Source organism: Equus quagga, unplaced genomic scaffold, assembly GCF_021613505.1.
Source record: "Equus quagga isolate Etosha38 unplaced genomic scaffold, UCLA_HA_Equagga_1.0 188_RagTag, whole genome shotgun sequence".
Lineage (NCBI taxonomy): Eukaryota > Metazoa > Chordata > Mammalia > Perissodactyla > Equidae > Equus > Equus quagga.
In genome coordinates this window covers 251,067-260,497 of record NW_025797802.1, presented here as the reverse complement: position 1 = coordinate 260,497, position 9,431 = coordinate 251,067, and the positions used below count along the sequence as shown (strand labels likewise).

The 9,431-nt window shown below is 45.5% G+C and overlaps 3 non-coding genes across 3 annotated transcripts; all 3 read left to right on the top strand.

The window, feature by feature from the left end:
* TRNAI-AAU (transfer RNA isoleucine (anticodon AAU)) lies at positions 1-74 on the top strand. The gene has a single exon. It is a non-coding gene; the product is annotated as a tRNA-Ile (tRNA).
* A 6,297-nt stretch (positions 75-6,371) lies between these two features.
* Positions 6,372-6,443, top strand: TRNAQ-CUG (transfer RNA glutamine (anticodon CUG)). The gene has a single exon. It is a non-coding gene; the product is annotated as a tRNA-Gln (tRNA).
* A 2,388-nt stretch (positions 6,444-8,831) lies between these two features.
* Positions 8,832-8,913, top strand: TRNAS-GCU (transfer RNA serine (anticodon GCU)). The gene has a single exon. It is a non-coding gene; the product is annotated as a tRNA-Ser (tRNA).
* Positions 8,914-9,431: the final 518 nt, after the last annotated feature.

Below are 9,431 nucleotides of genomic sequence, written 5' to 3'. Positions count from 1 at the left end.
GGCCGGTTAGCTCAGTTGGTTAGAGCGTGGTGCTAATAACGCCAAGGTCGCGGGTTCGATCCCCGTACGGGCCATCGACGTTTTCTTAACCTCCAAAAGGAGGTTGTTAATTATTTTCAGAGAAACCCGCTTCAACGCTCTAAGAAGTTCCAGATCCATTCCCCTCATTTTCCTATAACCCACGCATAACCCATCTCAGTTTTCGGATTGCCACAAGTTGAGCGTTTACCCAGGGCAGTGATCCTCCAGAAGCAATGCAGGGAGCCCCACAAGGGCAGAAAGCCCGAGTGGGAGCTCTGCCCAATGGGAAAAAAAAAATTGGAAAAAATTTCTGCTAACTTTTTGGAAAAAGCTTATGTGATTTTAAATTGTCTTTCCAAAGCACTTTTGCAACCAATCTCCTTTCTCAAATTATCCCGAGATACAAGTAAAGAGAAGTTAAAAGATTGTTCTTTCCCTGTCTCTGAAGATTCTTTAAGGTTTCACTGACGGTTGAGATGACCCTGTGCGGAAGCACCAGGGAAAGTGAAGGACTGGCTCAGGAGACCTCCTCTGCCTACGTGTCTTTATCACTTTGAACAAGAAACACAGAACACGGACTTTCTTTCTTTAGAACAAGAGTCCAATCTAGATTCTTGTGATCAGTAGACAGACGTGCATCTTGCATCATTGCTTCTGACTTGAAAGGACAGTTAAATATCACAGTTACCTCTGACCTTTGCAAGTAGTCTTTCATCAGCCTGGTATAGTTTCCCTGCCTGCATGAGACCATCAGTATTCAGCTCAATGGGAAGTTCTTTCCGGAGTTTCCTGTTCTCACAGCTCTCCCCTTTCTGCTACTCTGTCCTGCCAACTCCGGCTGTGTTGGTCTCCTGGACTATCAGCTCCCTCTCCTCAACTCAGGAAGTTCCCCAGCCTCTGCCTGGGTCCCCCTTCCCTGAAATGGGCCCTAGAAACTCTCTAAAGGCAGTGCATTGGCGGCAATCCTAGTTCTCAATTTATTTTCCCCCACAATGACCTCATTTTTTTCTCTTTCACTGATTACTATCCTTCTTTACCTGATGTTTGGTGTCTTAAAAATTGTTATTTCATATATTTTGTGAGGTTTTGGTTCTTTCAGGCAGGATGGTAAGTCTGATCCCTGTTATTCCATGTTGACTGGAAACCAGTCTCCCCACTGTTTGGAGGATAAAGAAGGGGAAGTTAAGGCCTCTGCTGTTTCTGCTCCCAGTTGCAGGCATTTGAGAGCAGAGAGGGGTCCGTCGGTAAGTTCAGTGGCCTGTCTTGGGGCAATTCGCACTGCCTTTCTAGGAATCTTGGGGCCCCCTGTTGCTTGTGGCAAGAAGTCTGCACAGGTACTGGACTGGGTCTCCAGGCTCAACCCAGGTCAACCTGTCTGTAGGGTCCAGGCTACAGGCCTCAACACAGGTCAGATCATCTTCTCCACGATTTCTATGTGCCAGGGATGGTAGGGGAGAGGAGGGTGCTTGCAAGAGAGTAGGGCCTGGGACCAGGGTTCCTGAGAGGACAGTACAACCAAAAGAGGTATTCAGATCTCTGTTGGGCTGGGAGGCTGAAGGTAAGATTTTCTGATGAAGGTTATCTAAGACTTGGGGTAAGCGAGATCATATACGTTTTCTTTGTCATCACACTGCCCTTCACCTGCGGGGAATCAAAACACCTCCTTCCTCCATCAGTGCCTCGACATGGGTGAATTCTGGTTGTTCCCCTAGGAGGCCTGGCGGTGATTGTCACCTGACACAGCCTCAGAGGCTGCAAGTGGATAAATGAATGGGACCTGCCCAGCACATGAGTCCACTGGAGGGACCCTGCTCAGTCCCTGGCTTAGGCCGTCCCTGTCCCTGTCCACATCAGAGCATACAGAGAGATGGGACATGGTTGGACTTGCCTGTGGCCTGGGTGGGTCTTGAGGGAACAAGTTCTTTGCCAGTGATCTTTAAATGACCTTTCTCGTAAAAGTCACATTCAACCTGTACTGTGTTGTTAGAAAGTGTAGTTTGTGTACTATTTGATTTTGAAATTCTCAGGAGAATAAGGACATCCTAGTTGACTCTATTTTGACATAGATATTTAGCTCATTAAATTAGACCTTACGGTATTTAGTATAAAAATTGATGATCTTGGTTGCCTTACAATTCTATCGAGATAAGAAACCTTATGTTCACCATTTCAAGTAGTTGATTTTCTAATTTTAAAGTATATTTGCAGAAAATTTAATGTACCATTTTTACTACAAGCTGAGAACTTCCTTACCTTCATTAAAAATTATTTCATCTATCTAATTTTGTAAATCAATGATGTATCTTTTTGGAAATAACAATAATTTTTCATTTTATTTACCTTTTTAGCTACTTTTTCTATGCAAATAACTAGTTATATTTTATTTAATGGAAGCTATATGAAGATTATTTTAGAAATAAATCTATATGAGAAATATATGAGTGGAAATAAAGAAATCATAGTCAGTAAATCACAAGGTCAGCTCACAACTATTTTTCCCAGGGGTTTGAAGCCTGGAGTTGAGTAGGATCTGCATCATCTATTTGCAGAAATGGCATCCTCAGGCGTGGTCTCGCGCACCTCTCTCCCCTGCTCTTTCACCTCACCTTGCACTTCTATCAACTAAATTCTCCACCCGCCCTGCCCTTTTTCAACCTTGAACAGAAGGGGAACCCTCTTCCTGACCCACCAGCTGTTATATTCAGGCTGGAAACTCCTCAGAGGACCAGGCCTGCAGCAGGTAGGGGTGGAGTGGGGGAGGCTGCATTCAGGGATGGCAGGGAAGGACCCACAGAGAAAGACTTTCTAGCAGGTGGAGCCAGAGGGACGTCTAAGAGGAGAGCTCCACTCAGTAGGCCAGGAGGATGACAGAGCGCTGACAGCATGAATTTCGGTCTCGGGAGAGGAACCCATCAGGCGAAAACTGTAAGGAAGGGAAGGACCCAGGGGGAAAGAAAATCCCTCTCAGGACTTGTCTGAAGTCAAGTTTACAGATTTTCTCCCTGCACCTCTCATGAGTGATTTTCTGTGGATGACTTTCTTCTCAGGTCCCTCAACTTCACTCTGTGCCCTAGGGAGGGACAGGGGCTCGGAGAGGGGAGTTCTGTATGTTCCACACTTGCAAGACCAAGCTTGCATTTATAAGGCATGAAAAATATTCCTTTATACAAATGAGAGAATCGTGGTCTTATGCTTCCCTCTCCCCGCCTCCTCCCAAGAGTCAAGCAGAAGCTGCTGTCCTCCCTTCTGCTGCCTGCCCTGGAGCCTGGGAGATTCTAACCATGACTCGGAAAAGGGCTCCAGGAGGGGTTCTGTGCCTGCAGCCCCTCCACACTTCACCCCACTCTATATCCTACACAGGAGCGCCAGGCCCAATTTCCCACAACCCAGGGAAGTAAAACGTCAGCCCCAGGGCTCCCCAGCCTGTGAGTACAAAGGAGCCCCCGCCAAAGGTAATAAGGATGGGAGCCAGGGGGCAAAGGTAAAGTTAGCAGCAGGCTGTGAGGGTCAGAGAGGGCCAGCCAGAGGGCCAGCCGGGAGACCCAGGAGCCGGGTACCTGTGTGAGGAATTAGGGGTCGGCCTTGGGAGGACAGACAGCAGGTGGCAGATCTAGTGGCAGAGGGCATGGGTGTGTTCATGTGAAACTTCTTTATGAGAGAGAAAAACTGGAACCACCTGAATGTCCAACATATGAGGTCTAGTTAAATAAATTATGCTACAGTATAGAATTAAATAATTAACAGAAGGCAGACCTTTATGTATCGATGTTTGAAGTGTGTCCAGGACACATAAGTCTAAAAATTACATAACGTTAGGTTTATTGGGCTTTATTTATGTATGACTATAGTTATAGATGTGTAAATAAAGTTCTTTTCCATAGGCTTAGAGCAAGGTTAAGGGAGTATAGTCCAACCTGTTAATAAAGTGGTTGTCTCTGTGGTACTGGAGTAGGTTTGGAAGGAATTCATTCATCTTTCCTTTATTGTTTCATATTTTCTACAAAGATTATATACTATAAGAAGCCGCTAAGATGTTTACTATTTTAAAGAAAATGAATAAAAAATTGGTGAACAAAGGATTTGCATCTGGAGTTAGAGGCTGAGATGTGGGAGGAGGCAGCTGGAAGAACTCAGCATGTCTGTCCGTGAATCCTGAATGAGCGTATGGACCGCAAACTCAGGCCACAGCTCAGGTGTGATGCAGGAAGAGAGGGCAGAGAGTGAGAGCATGTGGAGAAGGCAACTCCAAGCATTTTTGCATGCATAACTGGAGTGATCATGGCGGTGTTAACATAGAGGCCACCCTGGGTTAGTCAGGGAGCATCAAACACCTCAGTTTGAGGGGCTACTGGCAGTTTGACTTATTACTTGCTGTGAGCCCCTGAACAAGTCTCTAAAAACTGTAAGGCACAGTTTTATCATTTTTAAAGTATATGTATATCACAAGTCTCTGGTCTGTAATTATTTATTACCTGAGCAAACAAAGCACTCAGGAAATTCTGGCAATTATTAACATTTTTATCCCGCAAGACTGACAGGAGGCAATCTGAGGAACTTAACTTTCCTCCCTACCCTTCCACAAAACCTGGCCTCCATCAGAGTCTGCCGGTTCAGACCCTAGACCTGGGCTCCGATGGCTCTGAGAAAGTAGCCTGACTTCTGAGCTTGGTCACACTGACTCTGAGTGTCCTGGGCTCTGTCTCTGGGCAGGAGGAGTGTGCCCCAGAGCTAAGGGAGAAGGACAATCTAAGGTGATTGTGAGGAGAGTAGACATCAAGGTCACAAACTTGTTCCTCTCAACACATTGTTAATAAAGTCATTGGGTTTGCAGTGTAAAAACATCCCATTCTGGGCATTTGTGGTAAAAATGTGTAAAAAGGAGTTCTTAAATCTTCATGCTTTTCCCTATGTTTAAAAAATATTATTAATATTGATGACACTTTTAACAGAAATTAAGACATAAGTAATTCTCCAAGCCTAGACACAGAAATACTTATTTCCAACAATATTTCTCGAAGTCCAACAAGGGAGACCACGTCACATAGTAATTGTTAGCTCTTCGCGTTCTTAGTTCGCTCTGGAGCCAGACAACCTGGCTTGGATGCCCAGCTATGCCATTTCCTGGATCGAGGCAATGTTTCTTCATCCCTAAAATGTACAAGGCCATGATGATGATGATGATGTTTACTTGTCGGGATTTTGTAGAATTCCATGAGAAAGTATGTAAGGCTCTTGAACGGCACCTGGCTGTGTTTGCGCTTTACCGTCGGTGCCCAAGAGGGGGCGCGCAGGCCTCGACTCCTGGCCTCAGGTGCTTAAAATCAGAAGACTTCAAATCCCACTAGGTCCGCTCTCATTGAGCTAGAATGCAACCCAAGTAAACGACTTTGAGGACAGCTATGTATTGTTATACCACCAAAGAAATTGCTCAAGATTCCTAATTAAACTTGTACGGAGAACCTTCGCGCTCTGAGCCAGTTAACGGTCAGCAGAAGTTTACGAAGATGCTGAAACAGGACCCTCAATGAAAGTCATCCCAGGAACAGAAATTCTTTTTGTGGATTTTCACAGTAAGGTCCTGTGTGTGCCAGAAAGGGCTATGCGAGGCAGGGGCGGGGAATCTTTCTGAGTCCGTTTGGGGGTCTTTCCTGCTCGTATTTCCGGTTGGTGAGGGCAGAGTAGGAGGACGGCGGGCTGCGCTCTGTCCTTCTCTCTCCTTTTCGCCCCCGGAGTTGCGCTCTCAGGGCTTCTGGGATCCTCCTCCAGGCCCGTCATTCAAGCACACTGATTTCGATTTTTCCCTAAACGCCGACGTCTCTCCTGGGACCGGTAAAATCTTTCCTCAACGCGTCCGCAAAAGCGCCAGATATCACACTAGTTAAAGATGATTTTCGAGAAAGATAAGACCTGATAATGAAGCAGAGTGAAGGATCTCAGGTCTCTGCCTCGGGTTCCTCACCCGTAAAACAGAGATAACGGTCCCCGTCTCACAGGATAGTTGTGAGCCTTAGGTGAGCTAACAAAACACCTGTCACAAAGCCATAAACACCGTAAGGGCGCAGTCTTGTTCAAGGACTCCGCTGTTTTCCAGTGTAGAAATAGAGGCCCCGGGTCACAAGGTTCCGGAACCACTTGGGAGGAAATGCGGGGGAGGATTCCTGACGTTTGGAAGTCGGCGTTTTCCATTAAAACTCTGGTGTAAAAGGTGTTGTGTGCTGGCGTGTAACAGGTAACCATCCGTGATTTAAATCCAGAGGAGGAAAAACCGAATGTACTGACCTTTCAAATAACCACATTTAAGGAAGAAGAACTAGGTCATCTCAGTCTTCAGAAAACTTTATAAACAGCTGGGCCCCGTGGTGTAATGGTTAGCACTCTGGACTCTGAATCCAGCGATCCGAGTTCAAATCTCGGTGGGACCTAGTTTTCTCTTTCTTTTTCTTATTCGGTCCCCATCACCTCTCTGCAACCCATTGTCTTGTTCTACAAATCTCTGCGCCCGATTTTATTCCTGATAGTCCCAAGTCAAATCTGCTGAACCCAGCCTCAGCAGTCACCAGCCAAAGGACAACTTAATGCTTGCTGTACACCACTTACTTCTTGAGGGAAAAAAAGAGAAATCTCGAAAGGAAATGCACAAGGAAGTCGCCTGAGCCTTCCTGGAGCTGGAAATCTCTAGAGAAGAGCGGCAGGTGAGAAGAGCGAGAGGAAATGCGGCGGTAGTCGTGGGCAGAGAAATTTAGAAACGGATTTACTCCCAGGCAATGGGTCTGAGAGAGTCGACGGAGGACGAGAGAAAACTGTTCGCGGACAAGACACAAGGGGATCGCAGCCCAAATTCAGAGGTCTGGGTCGATTGACCAGGGGACGGGAAGCTATAACTGGCTATAGTCAATAGTCAGTGGACACGCTGCTTCGAGTTTGCACGAGCAAGCTTTTCTTGTTCGGAGAAGCGGGGAAATGAGCCGATTAACAGACTTCCTTTCGGAGGACAGACGTGTTGACTCCACGCCGCCGCGACCTTTCCCAACGAGGGGTCCGGGGGACTTTGCTGGGCGCGGGGCTCCTCGGCTCTCTCTGCAGTTGCTCGGCTCCCGCAGAGCTGGGACCCTCTTCTGCAGATTGCGGAAGCGCAGTCGCCCCAGGAATTGCTGGGGCCGTTTAGTTTTGGAGAGAGGCCCGGAGGGAAGACGGGAGCGGCGGGAAAGGCGAGAAGAGAGGAAATGCGGACAGGAAAAGTCAGCTCTAGCGTTCAGGAAGATGAGATGAGCGAGGGCGTCGGGCAGCGGAGCAACTTGGCAGCAACGTTGCGAGGTCGGAGATCGCGAGACCCACCAGGAAAAAGCGAAACTTTCCTAAACTGTGCCTTCCTGACCACGCCCCCGCTCCTCATGGATGTGAACGATCTCTACTTTTACACTCCCTTGCAAATGATGCTGTTCTATTACTTTTTATACAACATTTTAACTGTGGCTACGTTACCTCAGGGGTAAAAATATTCCCTGCCGACAAGCAAGAACAATTGGAAATATTGGTGTCTCTGAAGTCTCACCCCTAAACAAGACACGGCTCCGCCTCAGTTGTGTATTTTACGCGATTTCATGGAGGAGGAGTTGACAAATTCTTCGTCTACTCTCGACTAACAACATTACACTCTTAAAGAAAGGGAACATACGCATATCATGGAAAGTTAGTGCTTTAATTTTTTTTACGATTATTCAGACGAGAAAATTATTCCTGTTGACTTTTGTCAAAGGAAATAGATATCCATATTTTGTAAAAATATATTTTTACGTGGTTGCACGTCCCCTGGTAGCTATCATTTTTATTTGTTTATTACATTTAGTGGAAATGTATTGAAGATTCTACTTTAAAAAATGCAACTTAAATATAAAAGCACCTTTTGTAAGCCCCACACTTATTCAAAACCACAAACTAGTGGTCTTTTTGCTATTCATTTCCACCGAATTCTTCTTATTCCAGTCATAAGAAATTTTCATCCCCAGACACATGAATTAATGGGAACAAATATCCCCAGCCCTTTCACTAAAAGATGCATTTCCAATGCAGTTCTACTTTACATATATAATAAATGTTATCAAAACTATCTATTTATATCTTTTATTGTATGCTACTTTAAATGTGAAGGTAATTCAAGTCAGAAGTAAAACTCCTAAGCAGAGATTTATAGTCACTGGAAATAACTAAAAATTAAATTTCAATTTATATAAGTATTTTCTGTTACAGAGTGGCATCATAGGGTCTTTGAGAACAAAAATACATACTATTAGGATAAAATTCTGTGGCAGAAATGAAATGAAAATATGTTTGCAAGAGAAAACATATTCTCAAAAAAGTTTCAACTGTAATGGCTTAGTAAAAAGGACTGTAAGGAAAAAAGGGGGTGAGGGTGGGGGAAGAGGATGTATGGCCTAAGTTGAGATCTGATGAATGAGTAGAGAACCAAGGCAGGTGAAGTGAGGGCAGAGCAAGAAGACTAAAGCATGTCGAGGGTGGGAAAAGAGGAGATTATGGAGCCTGGGGAGAATAGAAAGAATTTCATCGTGACTGAAAGGCAAGTGTGAGTACTGAGGAAGGATGACAATAGAGGCTGGAGACGCTGGCAGGTTAGGAAAAGATTGTCAATGTGTGAAATACTCCCTTGAGAAAAGTGGGAAGAACTGGTTCTGTGTGAAAATTCTTTAAGATGACTGCAGTTTGAAGAACAGTACTACACATGAGGATCAAACTGCAAGTGTTTTCCAAAAGGAAGACTTAAATGAGTATTCAAGAGACACACATTCCCGTGGGACGAGGTGGCCGAGTGGTTAAGGCGATGGACTGCTAATCCATTGTGCTCTGCACGCGTGGGTTCGAATCCCATCCTCGTCGACCCCTACTCTCAGCTTACACGAGTTGAGACACATATTTTCTGCTCCTGATTTCTGAGTTGATTGCTCAAAGAAAAGTACAAACTTTCCTGCTTCGCTTCCTCCCTCCTCCCTCTGCCCCCAATCGGGTAGTTTCCTTTCCTTCTCAGATATTCTAGTGTTCTTGCATGTCTGGCTGAGTGTAATACACTCTACTCTTAGAACACCACTTACTGCTTGTTCTTGTAACTTACCAAACATCAGGCACATGGATGTGCCGTGACCTTGTCCTGGGGTCTCTTTGGAAAGGTGTCCCCATGGCGCAATCCCTCGTCACAATCACATCGAGGCTCAAATCGCAGAGCCAGAGGAGCCCAGGCTTCAGTCAGAACCCTGGCTACCCGCTCCTCTGAACAACTGACAGAAGTTTGCATATCACCTTCTTCATTTCTTCAAGTCAGAGTAATCCCTACCTTTCTTTGCTTATTGTTACAATGAAGCGCTTTGGAACCTCCTGTCTTCGATTTGCTTCAAAATGCT